Source organism: Equus asinus, chromosome 6, assembly GCF_041296235.1.
Source record: "Equus asinus isolate D_3611 breed Donkey chromosome 6, EquAss-T2T_v2, whole genome shotgun sequence".
Lineage (NCBI taxonomy): Eukaryota > Metazoa > Chordata > Mammalia > Perissodactyla > Equidae > Equus > Equus asinus.
In genome coordinates this window covers 19944126-19971267 of record NC_091795.1, presented here as the reverse complement: position 1 = coordinate 19971267, position 27142 = coordinate 19944126, and positions in this window count along the sequence as shown.

Here is a 27142-nt window from a genome sequence, read left to right as displayed (position 1 = left end):
CCTCCTGAGGGACAGCTCAGGGAGCTTGTGTGCTGGAAGCGGATAAGGACTGGGGGCCCTGCTGTAGCCTTATGCTGACTGTCCCTCCCGGGAAGGACCCACAGCCCAAGACCACTCTTCTGGCCATGGCCCTGTGTGCCGAAGGGGAATGAGGGTGGGGATCTAGCAGGTGGCACTTTTGAGGAGCTTCTGGTTGTTTTACAATTGATTGATTGTTGGGTTGATTTGCGAGGCTGGTTTGGAGACATCTTGGACCATCTCCAGTTATTACAAGATGGTATCTTAAACCCTGCAGGTTCCCGTAACGAAATACATTTAAATGTATTAAATCTACATTCCTTCTCAAACCAAGCCAGCACGTGACATGTGGAGTGGGTACAAGGCAGTGGAAAGGGCGACCTCGCGTAGAGCTGGTGGGACTGCAAATTAGCCACTGCTCAGGTGGACATTTGCCCGTGAGGATGACAGCCGGTCGTGTTCGCAGTTCCCCGACTTAACCTCCCATGGTTTACGTGAGTCCTTGACGCCACCTTCACCGCTAGATGTACGGTTGGAACTTTCCTGTCTTATTTGTCCGTGTGTCCCCAGACTGTGCCTGACATATGGCAGGTGCCCAAAAAAAAGAATAAATGAATGGATGCTATTTTATATTTAATGGCTGAGTTAGTGTTTGTGACAATTTTAAATTAATCAAGACAGAAACTTGTTTAGGAGAGTCTGAGATTGAGTCCGTAAAAAACCCCGTCCCCCCACATCGGCACGTGCACACTCTGCAATAGCTAGACTTCGAAATGTCAGCTGTGCTGTTGACTGATGGAGAGGCCCCGGACGACCTCCTAAAACATATTTAAAAAAATAATTTTTAATATTTTCCAAAATGTCATCAACAAGTATGTATTGCCTTTATCATGTGACCAATCAGCTTAAAGGAAACAAACCAAAAGCCATATATTTTACATTTTCTTTTCTGTGTAGACTAGAGAGTCATAAAAATCAAATAAGTGGTGGAGAAGAGCTGGGCCCTCAGTGGTCAGGAGTTTCCGGCCTGGATCACATGGTTGCATGACTTAGCGGTTGGACGTGTCTTAGGGGAAGAATAAAGATATTTGTTTATGCTTTGGCAGCACCGGAGCAGGCACACGTGATTCCACCAGCGTTGCTGGGCTAGTGGCTTGGCACGAGCGATTCATGCGAGCTTGGTTCTTTATTGCATGCACCAGATCTGCAGTGGAGCGTAACCAGTGACACAGTGGACGTCTTAGCCATAATCCATTGGGAGTGAAAGTGTAAGGCAGAAATCGAACTGAACGATGGAGCGTCTGAAAACTGAAGAGAAACCACCCGTCAGGCATACTCATGGATGGCAGCAACAGGACCACACCTGACACTGTCCTCGGTGCGTAATATGGCTCAGAAAGGAATAGAATGAAATGGAATTCTTTGGTTCCTCTGGCTAAGTTCAAACCTTTGCCAAGAACTGCACCGTGGAGAGAGCCAGACTGGCTGGAGCCGTCTGCCTCTGGACACTCATCTGCGCCACCACCTTGGTGTGGGGCCTCAGTTGTCTCTGCAGAATGCGGGTCATCGTGCCTCCCTGCAAGGTTGTTAAGAGTCAGTGAGGGGCTCGACACATGATGACTCTCCTATTTCCTTTCTCTTCCTGGATGGGGCTGGTATCCACCTCCCTCATTTGAAGGGGTCTCTTCATGCCTACTCCTCTGCTGTCTTTTCCTTCATACCAAAATACCTCTATCCAGTTTTAATAAAAAAAACTTTCCCTTCATCTAATGTGTGTCCTTTTGGGCTTAGGGATTATCTGAACAGAATTTTCTGGATCAACTCTTCCCTTTAAGACATGAAAATCTCAAATTAAGTTACATTTATTGAATATGTGCTCTTTGCCTTTGTCTGTAATATGTATACCACTGAGAAATACAAAATGATAGAAGATGATGCTTTTCAAAAAGGGGTTTTCCTTCTTATTTTCCCTCCTTTGTGCCTGAAATGAATATCATTTTAATAAACTCTTTGTTTCAATAGAACCTTGTATAACTATTGCTACTGTCAGCACCATTACCACCACCACCATCACAATAACACACACCATCACTATCACCACCAATGTCAGCTCCACCATAGTCACTGCACATACAACCTCCATCACCATCACCACCTCCAACCATCACTACCACTATCACTACCACCAACATCAGCTCCACCATCACTGCCATCATCACCAGCAATGCCATTATCATAAAACTGCCACTGCTACCACGATCGCCATAATCACCAGCAATAACAACACTAATACCTCCATCACGATCATGATCACTACTTGCGTCCCCACTTCCATCACCACTGTTAAAATTACACCACAATTCCAATGATCACTGCTACCATTATTGCCATCATTACCACCACCATGACTTCCATCCCTATCTACACCACCACTACTGCCACTAACAATACCATCACCATCACCCTTATCACCACCTCTGCCATCACCACTATCACTCCCACTCTGACCACCATCACCATCACCACTTCCACCAGAGTTGCCCTACCACCACAATTATCATTACCACCCTATTGCCATTACTACCGCTATCCTCTCCTCCATCACTATCTCCATCATCACCACCATCAATGACAACACCACCATTGCCACTACCACTAGCAACACTGTCACCACCCTTACTCTGGTCCCTTATATAGGTCCTTACATATGGACCTTTAGCAAAGGTTTTCAAATTACACCTGTGAAACTCTCAGACTCTGATGAACCCCCGAGGGGTGGAGTGAAGTGGGGACACAAAGGCCACTAAGCAGATGGGACATCAGGCCCATTTTCTTCCACTCATGCTTCAATCTGAGGCACCCCTCATTATCTGCTTTTCACATTGGGGTTCCTTGTAAAATTCCATCTGAAGAGATCCAGACCTTAAAACTATTTTAAATCGTGGAATTCAGAGTGCTCTGTCGATTTGTTTATCATGAGAGAGCAGGGTCATCTTGGGTGGTGGTGGGGAGAGCCCAGGACTCCACACTCCTGGACTGGCATCAGAGAAGGCAGCTGGAAGGAAGTGAAAGGGGAAAAGAAACTTCAAGGTAGAAAAGGCAAATGTTGTTTTTGTTTCCAAGGTATTTTCAGGATGAGATTAGGTTAATCTGAGTTTAGGAGGAACAGCCGGGGAGGCTGGGAAGCTTTCCTGGAGGCCGAGGGCGATGACAAGCGTTTTCTTCCCGTCTGCGGCCCCTGCCAGGTCACTCCACTCCGATGCCAGGCCCAGGCAGGCTTTTCTGGGAGGTTTCTTCTCTCTTCACTCACTTCTGGCACGTCTTATCTTTGGGGTCCAGGGCCTGAGGCTTGTCTCTTTTGGATAATAAGTGTTGGAGAACCTTATTGGATAATTCCCTCCCTTCAACTTTACTCTCTGAGGAAAAATACATGCTCTCATTAGATATGAAACATATCATGTTTTGTTAAAATCCAGCACAGAAACAGGTCTGAGCCTTACAAGCAGGTCCAGCACTGAGGACAAATGTTTCATTTATTTCCTCAACAATTAATTTTTTGGACTGCTGTGTCAGACTCAGAAACACTGTGAGGCTGGGAGACATTTCTCACATTCCAGATGCTAGCTGAAGTTTTCTTTCTTCTTCTGCTCTGAGGAGCAATTAGACGAGCATAGAGATGAGGATGGGGAAGTTGAAGCAGGAGAGGGATGTGTAATGAGAAGGCAGAGGGGCCTGGGGAGCTGTGGGGGACACAGAACTCCTGTCCCATCTCCATGGAACAAAGCCGCTCTTGGCCATGGGAAAATGAGAGCCCATAGTTGCCACATTTTCTGATTTTTTTCCCTCAAGAGGAGCTAGAATCTGGATTTTTTACACCCCCAAATGCCTGATTTTTAAATGTTGACAACATATTACTTTGCAAAAATTATACTACTGTGCAGGCCAAATGAACACATTTGGGGGACAGTAACTTGCTTCTGATATTGGGTTTTCTTTCTCCAATCTATCCAATAAAGAATTTTTGGTCTCCAGTGAAGGTACAGAGAACATGTCAGAATATCTACATCTGAAGATGGCTTGGTTGGCGAAGATCCGTTTTCCCCACCAGCAAACCTTTGAGAATCTGTTGGGGAGGAGCGCTGATCTGAGATGGTTCTGGTAGGCTGGGATGTTCATGGGCCTTTCCCAGGGCCAGAAAGCAGTTTGTGGTCAGACGGTTGGTTATGGGGCGAGGGGACTTGTGTTTTAACTGTCACCAGGGCTAATGGCCCCTGCCCTGGTCACCAGTTTATTACCTGTAAAATGAGAGAACTGGATGGGGTATGGGGATTTCAAAATGTGTGTGTGTGTATGTGTTTAATTAAAACTTACTTAAAACTCAAGACCCAGCGACTGAAGCAGGTGAGTGACGGGCTTCTGCAGTTAAGGCAGATGCCTTTAAAGAGGAGGATTTGGCCAAAACAGGTTCCCACTTCAAGAGGACAGTGGAAAATCTAGACCTCGAGGCAAATCAGCTCCAAAAGCAGAGCATATTTTTCTGCTGAGTGAGAACTCCTGCTTTTACTAAGCGAAGAAATACAGCTTAAAGAACTCTTCAGGAATGGAGACATGATCTCGAAGGAGGCCTGGGTCCAGGTACTGCCTGGTTATCATTCATTAGTGAAAGATCACAAAGTCGATCCTTTGGATGTTGATGGAAAAAGCCAGATGATCATGTCTGCCTGGCACATGGGCCCGGGGAGGCGATGCTGGTGTTTGTCCAGTCCTTCCTGCTGGGCGTTTGGCCTTCACAAAAGCGGTGACTTGAAATGTTGACTTTAAGCATTAAGGATCAATTTTGGAAGGATGGGAAGAGCCAGCAGAGGGAGACAGCATGAACACAGAGTTCTCAGAGCTTCTCACAGGCGTCTGCTTGTTACCCAACGGACGTGAACATTTGTGGAATTCAAATTGGAGCAAAGAGACTCTGAACAGCTGTATTAGTGACGATGGTAACACCCGTGTTAAACACTGTATGTCCTTCCCTCGCTGAATCCTTGTAATGACCCTCTGAGCAAACAACTGGATGAATTCACAGATGAGGACCCCCAGGATGACAGGGCAGCAGAGGTGGGAGGAGGGGGTTGCAGGCCCCCACCCTTGCCTGTGGCCCAGGTTGCACTCAAAGCCTCTGATGCTCTGAAGAAGCCAATTCCTGCTTATCCTGCTGCCGTGTAGTAGTTGTGGAGGGTTCTCAGCATCCTTGTCCTTAGTACCACCTACGGAATGCTTGTCCCCTGGGGGATGAGTACAGAGATGAGACATGGCAGGGGCGGCTTTCCAGGGTGGCTATCAGCCCGCAGCTCCCTGAGGGCTCTCTGTCCTCCCCGCCAATTCAGGAAGGTCCACAACTCACGCCGATCAGGGTTGAGGTCTGCAGAAGTTGCTGGTTTGTCCTGTCAGTTCCACCTTCTCTGGCAGCTTCTGGGTTGACTCAGAAGCTGAGCGTCAGGGCTGTGAACACTAACAAACGTCTGATCGCCCCTCACTATGGCCCGAATGTTTGTCTCCCTTCCAAATGCGTACATTGAAGCCTACACTCCTAACGCAATGGTATTAGGCCTCCACACGGGCGTTTCATGCATTGGCAGGAAGTGGGTGAGTCCCACCTACCCACAAAATCTGAGTCTCCCGCTGTGTGCTTTTCTTTGGCAGAATGCACGTCACACACGGGAGGACTCTAGAGAGGCCCCCAGCATTTTAGTGTTGAGATCATCTCCTCCAACTCCTTTATGTTGTAGAAGAGACCTCCAGGACGGGCAGAGCAGGGGGCTCTGACCAAGGCCACACAGAGTTATGGGGCTGAGGAGGTGAGGGCTGGAGTCAGAGCCCTGGCTGGGGTCAAGGCTGTGCCGTTCAGTAGCACATAGTGGGAAAACCACCTGACCTCTCTAGAACTTGGTTCTCTCAGCTGCAAAGTGGGAACAATAATGACATCTACTCTAGCATTTCGGTGAGGACTGAATAGGTTAAATCATGTACAAAACTTAGCACGCTGCTTGGCGTGTCAATAGCTCGTCTTCTGCTGTTAGGAGTTTCAATGCCTCATTCATTTAAACCATTAGTTACTCCTACTTATGAGTTTATCATTCAATTAAATATATACTGAGTCCACACTATGCACCAAGTAATTAGGCCACACTTATGACAAATCAAAAGCCTTGGCCTGACCCCCTGGAGACCTGCAGTTTCCACCTGGAGGCGGGAGCTGGAGAGACGCAGCGAGTGCAGATGTGAGTGTCGGGGGGAAGAGATCCAATTGGGCCTCAGGGAACAGGAGGTGCCAGGAAGGAGGCTGGGAAGGGGTGATCCTCTGGCAGGAGAGCGAGGAGAGGGAGCCGAGTAATGAGGCAGGAGAGACATTTGAGATAGAGGAGGAGAGCAGGGGTTTGAGAAGCGAGTAGAGTCACGGGTTTGCTACCCGCTGACCTTGTCTCCATTGGCCTCATAAGGGAGAATATTGGTCAGAAGGGGATGGGGCAGGGATGAAGGTGACGGGGACGTGGAAGTGTCTCCTCATGCCTTTGAGTTAAGATCTGCTTGTTATTGCAAGGGAAGAAGGCAGGGCGAGGCTTGCCCTCAGAGCTGATGCCTTTGATGGGCATCCAGAGGCCCAGGCGGGGGACCCGTGGAGGTGGCTTTGTGCATTCAGGGGCGAGAAGCCTGGCTCTGCCACTCACTCACTATGTGGTCCTAAGTAATCCCTTTGGCTCCTTGGAGGCTCAGTTTCTCCTTCTGTAAGGTGGGTCTCTAATAGCATGGGCTTCATAGGGTGTCGAAAGGACCAAATGAGGAAATGCATGGAAATGACTGAGGCCCATGCAGAATAAATGTTTAATACACGCTTGCCGTTATGTTTGAGCTTCAGTTTTCTCATATTGAAAAAGGAAGACCACAATAGCTTTTCTGCTCTGGAAAGAAAATGAAAAGGGCCGTGTGTGTGAAAGTCATTTGGAAATGTAACCCCGCAGTGTAGTGTTATTGTTGGAGGAAGCTTCAGTTCAGTTTTGCTGGGGAGACGGAGGGAACGTCAGGGACATGGGGAATTCTGTGCTGAGTTAGGAGAACAAGATAGAGAATCACAGGCTGGGTTTCAAAAGGAAAAAAATGGCCTTAAATAAAGCTGTGTGTTTTCCCAACAGATTTGTGGAAAGAACATAAAAGCCCCCATCACTGGCCTCTAGTTTAATGAAAGAAAGGAAGCTTGATTTAAGTGGCCTGCTGACCATATCAACAATGTGTGGGTAACATCAGTAAATGTTGGAGGGAATCGTGCAGGGCAAAGTAAACTCTTAGGATGGAAGCAGGCTCCTTGTGTCCCTAACTGCCATTTCTGCTGATCTTGAAGGTGATCCATTAAACCTTTGTGAGACGATTGTTCCGGCAGTGATGGTGGCATGCACGTATTGCTAAATAGAAGTTTGCCTGCGTTCTGTCCATCACATTACTGATGACAAGTCTTTCAAAGCTGTGTTTCAAATGTTTCAGCTTGAGCACGATGCTTCATGCCAGCTCTGAGAACCCTTTATTTTGGGACAGGATAGCTAGCTACTTTTTGAGTTTCTCATTGTGAATTTCAACCTGCAACAGGCTAGGTTATCGGCCCCTCAGTAATGAAATAACCTGGTTAACCCTCCTCTTGGTGCTCTCTTAACAATCTGGTACCGTGTTGAACACAACCAGGGGGTATCTGAGCTGGAGAAGGTGTGTGTGCTTGTTATTGGAGCAAAAGACAGGCGTATGAGCAAAGAGAAGCTGTTGAGGAAAGAGACTAAGGGACAGGATGGGGACACTTCACTGGGGGGCTGGGAGGGGTGGAGGGGACTTCCATTCCAACACAAATTCTCTGACACCAACTGAGTGTCCTACAATTCAGTTCAATTCTGACATGACCCAGAGCTAGTGCAGACCTGCCACGTTCAGGGGCTCAGTTCCACAAGACTCCCCCCACCTCCCAGGTTTAGACGCCAGTCACAAGTCCCAGGTCCCCAGGCTGCTCACACTTCTGTCCAACTTCTGGCTACAATTTGAGGGTTCCCATGACCCCTCCCCTGCTTCAGAATTCTCTAGAATGACTCACAGAGCTCAGGAAAGTACCATATTTACAATCACCATTTTATTATAAAGGATGCAAATGAGCAGCCAGATGAAGAGATACAGAGGGCAGCAAGGCCTGGGTTAGGGGAGGGCAGAAGTGGCAGGTGCAGAAGTTTCTGTCATGGAATCAGGATGTGCCAGCCTCCCAGTATATCAACAAGTTCACCATCCAGGAAGCCCCCTCAGCCGGGTTGTTTCCGGTCTCGTCTGGGGTTTCATTCCACAGGCAAGCTTGATTAAATCATGTGATTGCAGTCAATCTCCAGCCCCTCCCTGGAGCTCTGGGGTGGGGCTGAAAGTTCCAACTCTCTAATCAAGTGCGGGGCAAGGCTCTGCCTCTCAGAACCTGGCGCTTTTTATTAGTAAAACAAACATGGTGACAGGACTTGCCTTGGAGGGTTGTCATCCGAATGAATAGATAAGGCCAGTAAAGGCTTGATGTAGTGCCTGGTACTGTGGGAGCTCACGAAATGCCAGGATGCAGGGTGGGGGTGGTGGTGAGGGCAAGGATACGGCAGCACAAACACCACACTGCTGACACATCCCCAAAGCATCCTAAGCTCTACAGAGGTAAAGTGAGGACAAATAACTTGGCCAACATTTGGAGTTTGTTGTCTTGAGACAAGGTCTTGGTTGAAAACTTAAATAGTTTGCAGACTGATGAGGGTGAGGATGGCTGGCACTAAGACTGAGCCCTAATCGGCTCTTGGGGAATCTGCATTTTAGGGGCCACTTCCCTGAACTTTCGTTTCTAAGAGGAAAGTTCAGGGACTTCTACAAACACTTCATGTCCAGGACCATGACTGACACATCCTCGTCTTAATAACCCATGGCCTTTATTATACTCGTTGCTTCTCAGTAGGAGACATGAGCTCTGAAAACACATTGCCGTATTTCATTCTTAGGAAGTTGGGTTCACAGTTGTTCTCAGAAGTATCCCTTGGATGTAAAATATGTGTCAAGTCCGACCAGATTTTTCTCCTACTTCATCCTCACCTGCGCGATTTCACTGCTGAGGCCGTTGGCGCAGGAACCCTGGGGCTGTCCAAAGAGAAGCAGAGCCACAGACCCTCATGCGGCCTGGTCAACAGAGAGAGCAAGGGTGTCTGGAGAAGACGCCCCTGATCCCAGCTGTGCCCAGAGGTGGTGAGTACCTTTGGAAAGTGAATTTCCCATTTCTGTGCCTTGGTTCCTCCTTGGAAATTGACAGGGTTCAATCCAATGACATTTATTTTTCTGTTTTCCAGTACTCGCTGTCCATGAAACGGATGATCTGACCACCAGCAGTGACGCTGCCGACTGGGCACTCACTGCGTGCCAGGAACCATGTCAGCTCTTTCCATGCCCAGCGTCCTTTCTCCCTGGCAACAACTGGAGGAAGGAGCACCTCTATCATCCTTGTTTGCCAGCTGAGAAGATTGAGGCTTAGGGGCTGAGCAAGTTTCCTAGGGTCTCTGAGGCAGCTGGGCTGGAGTCCAGTTGTGCCTGAATCCATGGAATTGAAAACAAGGTAAGAAAGAGTTGAGGGGAAACTAGCTTTATTAACAGCTGAAGGCTGGTGTAGAGAAGCCCGAACAGAAAGGGCAGGGTGGATATGGTATAAGACATCTGGAAAGCGTTAAAAAAGAAAAAAAGAGAGAGAGAGAGAAAAACCCCAATCTTCTGGATGAGAGACACACATCCTCCTTGGCCTGGCTCAGCACTGGCCATGGGTGTCCTGGTCATTCTCCGCCCAGGAGTAAGGGATGGTCCCCTGGTAACTCGGGAGCTACGGTGATGGCCCTCCAGGAGGAAACATTACGACCTTTGCCCTGTGGCTGATAATAAAATGAAGAAACATTCAAATAAGGTGAACAGAGCAGAAGTGAGAAGCGCGGCAAGGTTATCCTAAGAAAAACAGAGCAGGTTCGTCTGCGGGCTGTGGGAGGACGGAGGCCTGAGGACGTCTGACTGCTCTCGGCCTGGCTCGTCTGCCCGAAATTATCTTGAAGGCAGGAGGGAGGAGTGGGAGCAGGGAATTGAAACCATTTGGTCTCAGGCTGAGGCTGTGTTTTGCGGATTTGGCAGAGAAATTTTCAGTCATTATTTTTATTAACCCTTGCTTGGAAAACAAAGGGCAAAGTCGTGTCTGTTGTCCTTTTTCTGTCGAAACCCGGGTGGCAAGCAGGGAACATGTCCTCTCCGGTCCTCACACCACCCCTGGGAACCTCACGGAGCTCCCTCGTCAAGGAAACCAATACGTTTCCTTGCCCCTTTAGTGGGTGACAATATCGTGTCACCTGGGCTGGAAAGTGGACTCGGTGCATGGATGGTCATAAAAGGAAGAGATTGTTCTTTTCCATTTTGTCTCTCTGAGAGGCTGACCTCCCTATCTCGTGTTTCTCCAACACAGCCCCCTGCACCCTTGTTCCCAACCCTTACCACTGTCTCATCAACAGTAAACATGAATCCACCCAGAAATGCTTGTACTTTCGGGCTCCATATGAAGGTTTGGGTCAGAACTGGCCTGGGCCATGTAGAAAGCTGAGCGCCTTCTTGGAGGTGGCAGGCCCATGGGTCTCGTACTGTGGTGGGCCGAGCCCATCGCTGGTTCACTGGTGACCCCAGTAGCAGATACTGTGCTGGGTGGAAGCTGCTTAAAAACTAGTACAGAACATAATATCCCGGAGCAAGACTCTTGGGAGAGCAACTAATCCATAGCATAGATAAGCATCAACAGAAGGAAGGAAACAGCTCAGACATCGTTTTTTAAAGGAATTGGTCTTTAACAAAATTTATAAACCTCTTCCCCACCTGAAGCCTCTCAGGGGTGGAGGAGCTTGAAAAACTCTTTTCAGAGTCTTGCCAGTTGCATCCTTAGATTTTCTTTTTTCTCTTCTGGTGGTAAGCCTTAACGATCTTTATGTTTTGCAGTCTATATTGATTGGATTTTGGTAAAAACACCTCTAAACTGTTCCCTCAGGTTGACTGACTTCTCTTTCCTTTCTAAAAACATGGAACTTTTGTTCACCAAAAGTTGGAGCAAAGTAGAATCAAAGAAGAGCAAAGACAGTTCAGAGAGAAACCCAATGATGAATGAAATGTCCAAGGTTGACGGCCAATGTCTGCGTAGGGAGAGATGGAGCAGACGCTATGAAGCCGTGTCCCTGGATGACAGGCTGCTCTAGAAACTAAGCAGAGTGGCCTGAGCTTATCACCAAGGGACAGCAGAGAGCACATCCGTGTGTATTCTGGGCATTATTTTCCTGTCATTAGGCTTAAGAATTAGCTGCGCTTGACGATCATTGAAACATCATTTTTGTGTGTGTGTAAGGAAGATTGGCCCTGAGCCAACATCTGTGCCAATCTTCCTCTGTTTTGTATCTGGGCTGCTGCCACAGCATGGCTTAATGAGCGGTGTGCAGGTCCGTGCCCAGGGTCTGAACCCATGAACCCTGGGCCACCAAAGTGGAGTGCGCGAACTCAGCCACTATACCACCAGCAGACCCGAAACATTATTTTTGAACAGAAAGAAATACCAGAGCTCTGGTTTCCCTCATTGGAGATGGAGAGTGGTGGGTGGGAGGGGGTAAGGGGAGAGCTGGGGAGGGTTGTGAACCGTTAGAAGCATCCCCAGGCGGGTCCCTCCCTCCCAGGGTGGAGCCATCTGATGGGATATAGTTTCTGGCTATATCCGCCTCAGATGTCAGAGTGGTGTACCTATGCTAGTCATGGAGCTAGGCTCAGTATGCTAATTTATTTAAATCTCACCACAACCCAGTCAATAGATCTAACTAGCTGGGTTTACAGGTGAGGAAAGTGAGGTTCAGAAAGGCTGAGCAGCCTCTCTGAGGTCACCCAGCTGTGAGCAGGGAAGCTGGGATTGGGCTCATGCCGTCTCTGCTCCCTGGGCTGCTGGTCAGCCTGCCCGGAGCTCCCCCACCCACCACTGCCCTGGTTTTAGGGAGAGGCCTTCAATGCCAGCTGTCTGAGGGTAGCCAGCCGAGCAGACGCTCCGCCCTCGGGACCGTGTTTCCACAGTTGCCCCAAGAACTTGATGCTCGTCTGGGTCACCACTGCCAGAGCAAGGGGTGTGGGGAGGAAAGTTCAAAGACGAGGTCACGATTTACCTTCTTTTTCATGGTTTGGGATTCAGGGTGGCTGGAGTTCTCCCGGGGCGGGAGGTGGGCGTCCTCTAAGGGGATTACAGGAGTGGGAACTCTGTAGCCGTATCTGTGCCTCGTGGTGAGATATTGTGATTAACGGAACTATTAGAAATCAGAGCAGTGACTGTTGTATGTCTTGTGTTGTTTTGGATATTTTCCATTTACACAGAACTTTGTACCGTAACGGTCGAGACATGAGATTTTGTAGAAATGATCTGGAAAGGGATATGGACGTGCACCAACAGTGAAGACCCGTAGTCCCTTCTCCGGGACGGCGATCCTGGAAGGAGCAGCATCCTTCCACTTCCGGCACAGCATCACCAGGTCCCCACTTTAGCAACCCTTTTAATTATCCCTTTTAATTTCCTTTTTGTCTCAGTGGGACTGAGGACTTTCAGCTTTAGCATAAAAAAGTGTTGGCTCCCTTTGTAGCTGTGCTTTTTGAAGGAGTCAGTTCCATCAGTTGTAAACAAAAAAGAGTGTCTGTGAGTGACTTAGGAGACGTGTTAACAGACCATGCGCTAGAAAATAACGGGCTTGCTAACCGTGGCGCAACTGATCCATAACACGTTCCAAATTGCATGTTCACTTCTTTACCACTGTTGAAACTGATGTCTTAGAAATCCCCATAAATGATGAAGACGAGGTCCCTTCTGGACAAGAAGCAGCTATACGCGAAAGCAGACCTTCCCAATTTGGAACAGTTCGGGGCCCAGTGATTAGGATGGGATCCCCAGGCCGTCTACATCCGTGTCCTCACATTCTAGCCCTTAGAACAAGCAAAGAATGCTCACGTGAAGCCCCATCTGTCAGCCCGCTTCTGGAATGCTCCAGAGAGAGAGGAGAGAGGGGGGGTCTGAACAGCACCAGCCAGGGGGACAGGTCTCCCAGGATGCTGATGAACTGCTCCTGGAGCTGCTTCCAGGGGCTGTGGCTTCACGGACCAGGAGCCTCGGTCCCACGGGTGCTACCTGCAGTAGCGGTCAGAAACACCAACGCGGACGCTTCTCCTTACTGACAACAGTCTGCCCTGGAAAAGTTGGCCCTGAGGGGAGACCCTTTTGCAGGGCTGGTGGAGATTCAGTTTTATAGAACAAAGAGCAGGACTCGAGGCTCGGGTTGAATGAAACTTTCCAAAGAGTCTGAGAATCTCCTGAACACGACCTCATTAATAGTTGATGAAATTGTGTGTTTGTGGTCATTTCCCTGAAAAGCTTGACCTTAGTCTTTCTACTAACAAAGTGATGTCTCTACGAGGAATCGGGCTTAGAAGCACAGCGCCTTTCTCTGGAACATTCATTTTACCCCCTGCATGGATTATAGGCATTGGATTTGAAGTCTTTAAGAATATTTCTCTGGAAATGACCCCAGGCGTGCAGAAGCTGACCTTAGTCCTCTGTAGAGGCCACCCGGACTTGTGTTCCCAGGGGGTGGTGTGGTGCAGAGGTGAAGCACGGGGCTCAAATCCCAGCTTCACCACTAACTAGTGGTGGGGGCTTGGCAAGGTGCCTATGTTTTTGTATCTCCGTATTCGCATCCATAATTGGGGATGATGATGGTAAAATATGCTTCATAGGTTTATTGGGAGGATTAAACCATTTCATATACACATCGAGTGGGAAGAACACTGGTGGACACGTGGCACACACTCCACGGTGCTGGTGAGTGGTGTGTGGAAGTGGCTGTGACAGATTCAAGAGCAGCGGAATTGTGTGCTGGGGTTTAATGTTGCACACTTGCCTTCCAAAAGCTGCCTGGGATTTTTCCCTGGTCATCTTCAGAGACACTTCTGAGTCAATTCCGTGTGTGCACATTCCTTCCTTTTGTGCTATCAGAAAGAAAGGAGTTGGAGATGGTTCAAAGCTATGGGGAGGAGGCAGATGAGATAAAGTTTTCCATGCGGCCCGAGTCAGCTCTTCTCAGTGGTCTGTCTCTGATACTCAGAGAAGCAGCTGCTCTGTCTCAGCGGGACCAGCCCTGATCCCTCCTGGCAGAGCTGATGAGAGGGGAATCTCGGTCGTGCTTCTTGACTTTGCTCGCAGGTTCTGCTCAGCCTCACTCTCACCTGCGCTGCATTTCACTCCCCCTCCTCCTGGTGGTTTCTGGATGGCCTTTCCAATGCTTTTATGGTGAATCTTTTAATTGAACTGTAATATACATAGGGAACAACGTGTGCATTGTGCTGAGTTACGCTCCCTTCCTGTCTCTCCTCCAGCATCACCTCCTCCAAAGGTAATCACTAAATCACTAGTCTTACCTCCCTCACCATAGACTGGTAATGGAACTAGGAAGTGGGCACTCTTTCCAGCTTGGCTTCTCTTGCTTGATATTCTGTCTGTGAGATTCTGCCACGTTGTTTTTCCTTGCCGTATACAGCTCCATTGTGTTAATTTATTCATGTGTTCTATTTATTCATCCGTTCTCTCTTGCTGGATGTTTGAGTTGTTTTCAGTTTTGGACTGTCATGAATAATGCTGCCTTGAACATGTCTTTAGGTGAACACACGTACGCGTTTCTGCTGGGTAGGCATCGGGGAGTGGAATTGATCGGTTGGTCATAAGCTATGCGTATGTTCAGCTTCAGTGAATATTGCCTAACAGCTATGCAAAGAAGTTGAACCAGTTTATGTTCCACACTAGCAGTATATGAATATTCCTTTGCTCATATTCTCACCAACACTTGGTAGTATTAGTTTATTTTCTGGAGCGTGTGTCATGGTATCTCATTGCATCTTCAATTTGCGCTTCTCTGGTGATTAAGAATGTTGTGCACCTCTTTAAATGTTTGTTGGACATTTAGATATCTCCCTTTGTGAAGCGCTTGTTTACATTATTTGTTCAGTTTTTAAATAGGCTCGTCAGCCTATCTCATTTGGAGATTTTCTTTATACCTCCTGGATATGAGTCCTTTGCCGGATGTATTTGCTGTAGTTACCTTGTCCTAGTGTGTGGTTTGCTTTTTCACTTTCTGATCGTATTTTTTTCCTGAACAGATATGCCTAATTTTAATGAAGTCCAATTTGGCAAGGTTTTCATATAATTATTCATGATTTTTTGTCCTATTTGAGAAATCTCTGCCTAGCTCAAGGTCATAAAATTATTCTCCTATGTAATCTTATAGAAACTCTATTGCTTTACCTTTCACGTTTGGGTTTATAATACTACAGGAACTGTTCAGTTCGTTTCTGGACCCTCAGTCCTATTCCACCGATCATTATGTCTATATGTCTATTCTTATACCCATACCACAGTGTCTTGATTACTGTAGCTTCTTTTGAAGAGCTTTATAGATTTTGAAATCTGGAAGTGTGAGTCCTGCAAACTCGTTCTTCTTTTTCAAGATTGTTTTGGCTATTTTGAGTCATTTGTAATTCTATACGAATTTGAGGATCAGTTTGCTTATTTCTGTAAAAAAGGCAGTTGGAATTTTGATAGGGATTGCATTGACTCTGCAGATGAATTTGAGGAGTATTGCCATCTTTTTTTTTTTTTTTTTTTTTTGCTGAGGAAGATTCACTCCGAACTAACATCTGTTGCCAATCTTTCCCTTTTGCTTGAGGAGGATTAGCCCTGAGCTAACCTCTGTGCTAGTCTTCCTCTATTTCTCACGGCGATTGCTACCACATCATGGTCACTGATGGGTGGTGTAGGTCTGCACCCGGGAACCAAACCCAGGCTGCTGAAGCAGAGTACACTGAACTTAACCACTAGGCCATGGGGCTGACCCCAGCGTTGCCATCTTAACCTTAGGTCTTCCTATCCATGAACATGGAATGTCTTTCCATTATTTAGATTTTTAATTTTGTTCAACAAAGTATTGGAGTTTTCAGTATTCAAGTCTTGTACTTTTTTGATTAACTTTTTTCTTCTGTATTTTTCTTTTCAATACAATTGTAAATGGGATAGTTTTCTTAATTTCATTTTCAAATTGTTCATTGCTAGGGTTTAGAAATACAACCGATTTTCGAATATTGATTGTGTATCCTATAACCTGGCTGAACTCATTTATTCGTTTTAATAGATTTGTTGCTGTTATGGATTCTTTAGATAGATCTCTATAGGTCTCTATATATCATATATCTCTGTCTCTATCTAGCTATCTATATAGATCATGTCACCTGCAAATACAGGTACTTTCACTTCTTCTTTTCCAATAGGATACTTTTTGTTTCCTTACTTCATAAGATTTAGTCAATTTTCTTGACTAAATGCTCCCTGGGTTGCTACAAGTCTTTGGTTAATTTTCAAAGTTCTGAAAAAGTTGATTTTGAGAAAATTTGCCAATTTCTGATTGCTTTTATGGAGGGACAAACTTTTGGAGGTCTTTACTCCTCCATTTTGTTAATGTTACCTCATTCTTCTATTTGGAACATTTCCATTTTATATAATGATGTCCATCTCATAATTTGTTTCCTACTTGTGTTGCCTATTTTGTGTTTCTTTGTCTCTCCCTTCTTGCCTTCTTTTGTATTAATCAAAGATTTTTATTATCCAGTTTTCCCTTGTCTGTTAGCTTCTTAGTTTTATATTCTTGGCATTTTACCCTTGAATATAAATGAACATTTTTATCATTTTTCAGACAAAGTTGTTACCTTAGACACTTTAACACTGTTTACCCTCTCATACCTTTTGTGCTATTATAGCAATCATGAGTTTTAAGTCTGGAGATATTATAGTTTCAGTATGTCATCATTATTATTTTGTACAACCAATATTTGTTTACATTTACCCACATATATGTCTTTTCCCTAGCTCTTCTTTGTTTCTGTAGTTTTCTTTTCTTTTCTTTTTGGCAGGGGCATCATTTTCCTTTTGCTAAAGAATTCTTTTAGTATATCATTCAGTACAGGTTTTCTTTTCTTTTTTTGATGAAGATTTGCCTTAAGCTAAAATCCATTGCCAATCTTCCTCTTTTTTTTTTGGCTTGTGGAAGATTAGCCCTGAGCTAACATCCATGCCAATCTTCCTCATTTTTGTGTGTGGGATGCTACCACAGCTTGCCTGATGTGTGGAGTAGGTATGCGCCTGAGGTCCAAACCTGTGAACCTGGGCCGCCAAAGCAGAGAGTGTGTAATTTTAACCACTCAGCCACAGGGCTGGCCCCCAGTATGGGTTTTCTTTTGATGAATACTCTCAGGTTTTTGTTGGAGGGAACTGAAGTCTGAAAATGTATTTATTATGCCTTCAGTTTCGAAAGATAGTCTGCTGGGTACAGAATTCTAGGTCGTAAGTTATTTTCTTTTAGCACTTGAAAATCTTTTCATTGCTTTTGACTTCCACGGTTTCTATTAGAACGTTAACTGTCAGTCTCATCGTTGCTCTTTTGAAGGTACGTGTCTTCCCCGCTTTGGCTGCTTTTGGGACTTTTTTTGGGCTTTGGCTTTTTGTAATTTTACCGTAGTATGTATATCATAGAAGACTCTGTCAAGGCTCTACACGTATTCCCTTGGGTCCTTCCACCAGAAGGTGGTTGGATTGAGATCAAAGCGGGGAATTACCAAATGACAAAACGATTTGCGAAATTGCAACACTTGTAATGATTAATACATTTGAAATAGCAGTAATAAAATTCATTCTCATTTGAAACTTAAATCCTTTTGTTCTAGAGAAATGTTGAGCCAAGCCCAGTTCTTGGCATAGAATTAGTGCTCTGTAAATGTTTCAACAAAATGTTTCGGTAAATGGTTCAATGAATGAATGAGTGATGAATCCAACCAAATGGACAATCAGACCAAATTGAAGATAAGTGGGCTTCCCCTTTTGATCTGACACGCGCCTGATTTTCTGGAACAGGTCCCTGAAATTCTCTTGGGGTCACTTCCTTCAGGTCATTTTCTGCACATGAGGCAGGAAGGCATTGGTGTGGAACATCTTTAGATCTTCCGGCTCTACTGGTCTGTGAGATGTCTGGAAACAAACTATCTCTGTGCTCAGAGCTCAGAAGTCAACCATCCTGGTGACTTCTCAGCTTGTCTCAGAGCTTCCAGACAGAACCGCCTTGCCTAATTTGCAAGTTTTTCTCCATGATTTCCTCACATGTAGGAGTAAGGAAATGATGCCAGTTGCCCTGCGCCACCTCAAATCACACATTTCCTGCTCCCAGAGCTCCAAGTCAACCCCTTTAGAGTTATCTTCATGTGTGCTGTCTTCTTCACCTCTGCACGACTCCCCAGTGCCTGGTATAACAGCTGACGCATGGCGGGCACTCAGTGAGTCGTGAGTGAAGGAATGATGGTCCTATGCTGTTTTTGGGACAACAGGAGCTCTCTGGCACAGTCTTCTCATCGAGTGGAGACTTCTTTCCCTCCTCAAGATGTGGTTTACATTTAGTGATGGAAAGAAATTGTTTTTAAAAGGAAGGGAGCCAGAACTGCTTAAAAACTCTTCCTTGAGAGTAAGCTACTAACTTATGGAGAAAGAAAATGGGGAGAGGGAGGAAGGTGCTTGGCTCAGCCCTCCTCCCCCTGCTCCTGTGCTCTGCATTCCCAGTTCTGGACGCCAGGTCCTCATACTCAGAAGGCAAATAGGTTCCTGCGCGAGAGGAGGGCCTGCTTGTTTGGGAGAGCACTGTGTACAGGTGTATGCGAGGCCTGCCTGGGCTCTGTCAGCTCGCCCAGCAGAGCTCACCAGCCCCTTATCCGCAGCCCTCAGCAGCAGCTGTTCCTCTTTAAGCTTCTTGCCTTTTCCTTGTTCCAGTCCATTGAAAGCTTGAGACTGACCACACCACCCACTCAGCCTACCATGGGGTAAACCCATGGCTGCCCATAGCTTACTTTTCAAGTAGGAAGTCCTTTCAATGGCAGCCTTTTCCTACATTCAACCCATCTTCCTTAATCTATTTCATTTGGGGAAAAGACAACGTGGTTTTCAACCTCGTCTCCATCCCCTCCAGATGGGCGACACTTGGTGGACTCCTCGGTAAATTGGTGACAAAGACTCCTCCTCTGTAACAATTCCAGCCATGGATATGTAGGAAAGCTTCTGGCCCCTGGCTTCAAATCAGGTCTTCATGGTTCACTAACTAAGGCACTTTGGGACAGAAATCTCTCTTGGCCTCTGCTTCTCCATCTGCACACTGGGGACTTCTGTCATTGCTGTGAATAATAAACGAGATGATGCGTGTAACGGGCATAGTAGAGTACCTAATTTAATACACGTTAGTGGTTGTTATTTCTATAGCCTCTGAGACATGATAAGTATTTAGTATCCATTTCCTCTTTTCTTCTTGGCCTAGAGATGTTTGAGTAACAAGTCAAACTGTGATTTCTCTTTCCTTCAGGAATCACAGGAAGAATGTAAGTGCAAAAGTTGTCTCTTCTCTTGCCCGGGGTTCCCAGCTGAGGTTGCTGGCATGGGTCTCGTGGAAAACCATTACACTCTTTTCGGAGCTCTTGGCTAATTTGTTATTCTCTGAACTGAAAGAGTCTTCATTCCTGGGATTGCCTACATTTCACAAAATTGCAGATTTACTTCTTTTAAATAAAAAGAGACGTTTCCTTTGGAGACCTCAGCAAAGCCCTGTGGGGAAGATAGCGATCTGGCGGGGCTCAGGCACGGGTCTTCATAGAAAATGAAGGTCCCTCCCTGGGTCATGTTGCTGTGTCATGTCTGCTCTTTGCAAAAGGAGGAAATAACACCAAATATGAAAACTGAAAAGTCATTGAGGGATTGACGTTGGGTGAAACCCCTTTTGTAATTCAGTAGATCACGGTCTGTAAAACCATCGTGTATTATGGTGATTGTTATTCTATTTTAGAATTCTGAGAATTAGTGACAGAGAAACGTCAGATTGTGCCTCCTTTGTGTCAATTCACAATTTTGTGATGTTTGTCATCTTGATCTTCATCAGAGCGTAAAAGAGACCACACTGCTGATTAACGATTCTTTTTCTCCTCTCCATTAACCAAAGACTTTTTAGCCTAGATTTGTCTATGGTTTGCTTGACATTTTTTTAAAGGATTCTTAAGAAGATTAGTGTGGTTGAGCCAGTGGGTTTGCTCTCCCATGGCAGAGAGTGGCAGTGGGTGTGGACTTTGGTTCTAACCCTTTCTTAAATGACGCAACATCTTTCCATGTGGTGCTTTTTCCTGCTGGAGTGGCTGCTGAACTTGGAGACCCTCTTTCCTAGAAAACCAGAAAGTTCTAAGTGATCTCACAACCAAACCACAGGAGCAGACAGTCCTGTAAAAAGGTCCTCAGGGGCAGTCAGCACAACAATGGAGCAGCAAAAGTTGGCCAGGAAGTTACTACTCTGTGTGTGCATGAGTGTGTGTGTGTGTATGTGTGTGCTTTTGGGGACCACAGTCATCTAGTGGCTCTGTGCTGGGCCCTGGGACCTCAGAGGCACAATTGCATAGTGGCTAATGGACAACCTCTGGAGTCTGGTTGTTCAGAATCCAATTCCAGCTCCCTACTTAGTGGCTGTGTGACCTTGGGAAAGGGACATAGCTTCTCTCTGACATTCTCTCCCATTCTACCAAATGGAGATGATGACAATAGTTGTTACCTAACAGGGCTATAGTGAAGATTGAATATGGCCATACGTATAGAACAGTCAGTACGGGCCTGATGCAACGTGTGCATTATGACTATCTATGTTAGTTTCAGTTGCTGCTGTAACAAACCACCACAGACTCAGTGACTTAAACCAACTCAACTTTACTGTCTAACAGCTGGAGGTCAGAAGTCCCATGCGGATCTCACCACGTGAAAATCAACGTGTCAGAAGGCTGCATTCCCTTCTGGAAGCTCTAGAGGAGAATCTGCTTCCTTTCTCATTTGGGTTGTCTGTAGAACTCAGTTCCTTGTGGTTGTAGAACTGAGCTCCCTGTTTTTGTGCTGGCTGTAAACTGAGGGCCATTCCCAGCTTCCAGAGGCTGCTGCATTCCTAGGCTTGTGACCCACTTCCTGCATCTTCAAAGCCAGCACTGGCGGGTTGAGTCCCCCACATCACATCTCTGATCAACTCTTCTGCCGCCCTCTTTTATTTTTATTTACTTTTTTTTTTTTTGCAGGGGAAGATTCACCCTGTGCTCACATCTGTTACCAATCTCCCTTTTTTGCTTTCTTTTAACCCCACAAAGCTCCAGTACATAGTTGTGTATAGTTGTAAGTTCTTCTGGAGTTCTTCCACGTGAGCTGCCACCACAGCATGGCGACTGACAGATGAGTGGTGTAGTTCTGTGCCCAGGAACTGAACCCCTGCAGCCAAAGCCGAGCGCACTGAACTGAACTGCTAGACCATCAGGGCTGCCTCCCTCTTTTGTTTTTAATAGCTCATGTGACTACATTGGGCCCAGCTGGATAATCCAGAACAATCTCCCTTGCAGCTGATTAGGAAATTTAATTCCTTCTTCTGCAACCTTAATCACATTTTGCCACATTCACAGGTTCTGGTGAAGGTGGACATCTTTGAGGGACCATTACTGTCCTACCAAACCATCGTAATCATCATCCTCATACAGGGGCTACAAAGAAAGTAGATGGCAGGTGCACATGGGACCCCGTGTGCAGAGATGCACCGATATTCCCTGGTACAGAGGGGTTTTGAGATCATCAGAGTAGATAATGTTGGGGTGCGTGTTGGGAGTGGGGATCAGGGATGGTGGTCTGAGGCAGAAGTGGAGACTGAGTAAAGCCAGTCTTTTGGCCCTACCTGCTCCAGCCTGCCCATCACTCCAGATTCGTACATTCTCTATTTCTCATCTTGCCCCCTCCACTTTTGATGCCCTCTCAACCTCTGTGTCACCGGGCAGGGAGAGTTGCTACTCTTTACGGGGCTTCTGCTGAGGGCCAGCCTGGTGCTGGGTGCTCTGTCTCCATCGCGCAGGCTCACACAGGCTGACTGCTTGGCCTAAGATCACACGGTATATTAAGTTAAGGTTCTCACGGCTCTGGCAATAAACAGGGATTTATTGGAGGGCTGCGGAGCTCATTTCCAGGATCTTGGGAAAAGTTAAAATGAGCAGGCCTTGGGAGGAGCAGGTACCAGGGAACCCCTGGGACCTCAGCAGCAGAGTGCCAGGCCCTCTGGCTAGAATGCTGCTGGGAGCAGGACGGGGGGCCGGGAGCTCCCTGTCTGGGAGATGTGCCATTCAAGCTGCCTGTTCCAGGAGAGGAATCTTACGGACCTGCATTTACACGTATATATGAGGTTTTCAGGAATTCCTGAATCTGAATGCAGAAGTAGATAGAGCTTGGAATTGTACTGGGACCCCAAGTTTGAAACAAAAACACTTCATTAAGAGAAATAGAGGGTTTGCCACTGGCTGTCTTACTATATTGTGAGGGTGGTGGGTTGGGTGTTTCTCCCCACGCTCCATGCACCAGGGCCAGGCAACAGGTCACAGAGCCCCCAGCCCCTGGGGGAGTGGTGTGAGCAGGGCAGGCCACGCCCCCTGCCCCGCCCTCCCTGCCCCTGCCGTGATCATTGTCCTACAGCTAGTAAGTGGGGAAGTTGGTTGAAATTCAAGCCCCAGGTTGTTTACCCTACAAAGCAACCTCTTCCATGATTCCATTCACCAGATGACAGTCAGTCTGACAGGACACGGTCTGGTCCGATTATGAATTAACCTGTTGGTCCTTCCCAGTAGTATCTCCATCTTAAAGATGAGCCGGGGACGAGGTGCCTGGAGCAGGGTGGGTTCTCAACCTGGGGCTGTAGGTGGGGGAGGTACTGTGAAAAGCTGCACCTAATTTGTTATTGCAATAGGTGGGCCTTACAGGAAGGCCCTGGAGGAGAAGGTGAGAGCCCAGCAGAAAAGCAAGGGAGGCCACTGACAGACAGCAGCCTGTGGCTGCCCCCAACACAGTACTTGGCAAATCTGGGCACTCATTATACAGCTGTGTATTGAATACGGGAACGAATTTGCCAGAGGTGGGATTGCACAGGCTGCTCTGGGCCGAGAAGAAATAGTATTTTTTGCTCGTTTGTTTAATTTGGCTGTAAAAAGGGGCAAACATAGCCAGAAATGGGGGCAATTGAGGAGAGAGCCATCTAATGGGAGCTGGAAGAGCTGGTGCTGAGTTGACCTTGGGTTCAAGAGCCACCTCAGCACATGGAAAACCTTGTCCCAAAGTGGAGTCAGGGGTTTCTTGGTCCCTTCGGTTCAGCATTGGTCAAGAGTGTGTTTCTAGATGCTTAGGTGGTGAGATGCAAAGAGATGTGGGTCTAGAACCCAGCCCCTAGGGGCTAAAATGATGCCCATCTGCATCCCCAGACTGGTTGTCATAGCATGACCCCACTTCTCTGCCCTGAGCTGTGCTGCAGAAGGATGTGTGGGTAACTCAGCTGGCATCTTTGTGTGTGAAAGTTGACTCAGTGAACACACACACACACACACAGGGGCTCATCTAGAAGAGTTAAAAGAACTAAGACTGAAGACAGAAGATTGACAATTTTTTTTTTTCCTTTGGTGAGGAAGATTTGCCCCTGAGCTAACATCCATTGCCAATCTTCCTCTTTTTCTGTGGGAGGAAGATTAGCCCTGAGCTGACATCTGTGCCAGTCTTCCTCTATTTTCTATGTCGGGTGCCTCCACAGCATGGCTGATGAGCGGGGTAGGTCTGCGCCTGAGATTCGAACCAGAGAACCTGGGCGGAGGAAGCCGAGTGTGTGGAACTTCAACCACTCTGCCACAGGCTGGACCCAGAAGATTGACAATTTTTAAATCTACAAAGCATGCTTATTTCAGAATGATACCAATATCACTCTCCTACCATGTGTCAGGCTCGGGGCCAAGCACTCTCTGCGCCTTAGCTCACTTAATATTCCCTAAAGCTCTGCAAGATATTCCCCCTTTACTAAGGAGAAAACTGCTGTGTGGAAGGGTGAAGGGTGTTGCTCAAAGTCCTATAGCTCATACATGGTGGAGCCGAGGCAGAGCCCTCACTGAGCACGTGGAAGAGATGGCCTTAAGATGTAGCACAAAGGGTTCAGGTTAGACACGAGACTAGTTTGGGGAAAATGAAGCTCACTGCAAGGCTTTGCACTGGGTTACTAGGAGCCTGTGGAATTCTGGATGCCTTTTGCAATAGCCAAAAGGTAGAAGCAAGTGTTCATGACAGATGAGTGGATAAACAAAGTGTAATATGGACATACAATGGAATATTATTCAGCCTTAAAAAAGGAGGAAATTCTGACACATGTTACAACATGGAGGAACTCTGAGGACATTATACTAAGTGAAATAAGCCAGACACAAAAGGGCAAACACAGAATTCCAGTCAAATGATGTACCCGGCATAGTCAAATTCATACAGACAGAAAGCAGAATGGTGGTTGCCAGGGGCTGGGGACAGAGGGTTTAGGGTGTTATTGCAGAATGGGTGCAAAGTTTCAAATGAGATGATAAAAAGAGTTCTGTGGATGGTGGAGAATGTTCATAAGGTGAGTGTACTTAATGCTACTGACAGTACACGTAAAAGAGGTTAAGAAGGTAAATTTTGTGTTATGTGTATGTTACCACAATTAAAAACAAATAGGATGGTTAACTGCAGGACTTCCTGAAGGTAAGGGCTGGTCTCCAGGACAGGCTGCTGTGTCCTCAGATGACATGGGAAGTCCTGATATAACTAACATGTCTTCCCCTGGCCTGGCCCATGTCTGCTGATGTTCTCTTAATTGTTAGCTATTAATTCCGCGTCTTATGCTTTGCTCTTAATGCATCCCATGATTGAGTGCTCTCTACCAGGGCTCAGTGGGCTTGGGCCCCAGGGAGTGGTGTTTTTGTGGGCAAGCCCGGGTCTGTGGTTTCTAAGACGTTGACTAGGTTTCATGTTGCAACCCTGGGAAGGACTGGGTGCTTTTTGCATGAAAAAACGTTGTGGCCTGATTTTCACGTGGGTGAGTTTTCAAGAGTAATTATACGTGAGCCTCGCTGCGGAATGTGTGATCCAAAAAGAAAAACAGAGTCTGATCGCATTTATGGCGCAGACGGAGACCTAAAGGAATTTGTGCTGCTCTCAAAGTTCCAGAAATTCGGAGCCACAACTTGTGGTGGATCAGAGAGGCCCTTTAAGTCACGAATCAAATTTTGGTGGGAGACATCCTGGCATAACGCCTCCTTTTAGCACACCGAAGTTCTTTTTCTCCATTGCCACTTTGCGAATGTCCTAAAAGGGGTCAAGGGAAAGGTTTTGTGCTTTTCGTCTTTGCTCTCTCTCTTCCCCACAGCCAGGTGGTGGTGGCAGTGCTCCGTGCGAAGACTGGCGAGGCTGGCATCCTTTTACATACTGAGTGCCTATTTGTAGCTCTCCTTGTGTAGATTGTCTATCCACGTCCTCCTCTTTAAAAAAAGGGGTCGTTCCTTTTTTCTTATTAAATTGTTTATAATTCTGGATGCTAATTCTTTATCTTTCATGCACGTTGCAAATATTTTGCTCCAATCTGCTGTTTTTAACCTGTATTTTTGTGATGGTTGTACACAATTAAAAAAAAAGTATGTAGTCCTTTTCTTTATAGCCTTTGCATTTTACTTCTACTCTACCCTGAATTTACAAAAATGCTATCCTATATTTTTTGTAATGCTTTTATAGTGTGTGTTTTATGTTTGTTTTTTGATTCATTTGGAATTTCTTTCTCTTTTTTTGCACACATGTGTATATATGTAATATAGAATTTAATTTAAGGTAGTAATACATTTGGAATTCATAATCAGGAAGAAAACTGACAGAAGCATATCATACGGCTCAATTCTAATTTACCAAATGTTAATTTCTTTTTTTTTCCCCGGATGTACATGGTAATATGTTTCGAATTCTGTGTAGATTACATCATGTTCACCACCCAAAAACTAATTATAGTGCATCCCCTCACATGTGAGCTCAATCACCCCTTTTGCCCTCCCCCCTCCCCCCTTCCCCTATGGTAACCACCAATCCAATCTCCAATGCTATGTGTTTGTTTGTCTTTGTTTTTATCTTCTACTTATGAGTGAGATCATGCGGTATTTGACATTCTCCCTCTGACTTATTTCACTCAGCAAAATACCCTCAAGGTCCATCCATGTTGTCACAAATGGCCAGATTTTGTCGTTTCTTATGGCTGAGTAGTAGTCCATTGTGTATAAATACCACATCTTCTTTATCCATTCGTCCCTTGATGGGCACCAAGGTGGCTTCCAAGTCTTGGCTATTGTGTATAATGCCACAATGAACATAGGGGTGCAAGTGTCTTTATGCCTTTGTGTTTTCAAGTTCTTTGGATAAATACCCAGCAGCGGGATAGCTGGATCACATGGTAGATCTATGCTTAACTTTCTGAGAATAGTCCATACTGCTTTCCATAGTGGCTGCACCAGTTTGCACTCCCACCAGCAGGGTGCAAGGGTTCCCTTCTCTCCACATCCTCTCCAATATTTCTTGTTTCCTGTCTTGTTAATTATAGCCATTCTGACCGGAGTGAGGTGATACCTCATTGTAGTTTTGATTTGCATTTCTCTGATAGCTAATAACGTTGAGCATCTTTTCATATGCCTGTTGGCCTTCCGTATATCTTCTTTGGAGAAATCTCTGTTCAGATCTTTTGTCCATTTTTTTAAATTGAATTCTTGTTTTTTTTGTTGTTGAGCTGTATGAGTTCTTTGTATATTTTGGATATTAACCCCTTATCTGATATATGGTTTGTAAATATCTTCTCCCAATTGTTAGGTTGTCTTTTCGTTTTGTTGATTGTTTCCTTTGCTGTGCAGAAGATTTTTAGTTTGATGTAGTCCCATTTGTTCATTTTTTCTTTTGTTTCCCTTGCCCGGCCAGACATGGTACTTGAAAATATGCTGCTAAGACAGATGTCAAAGAGCGTACCACCTTCTAGAAGTTTCATGGTTTTGGGTCTGACATTCAAGT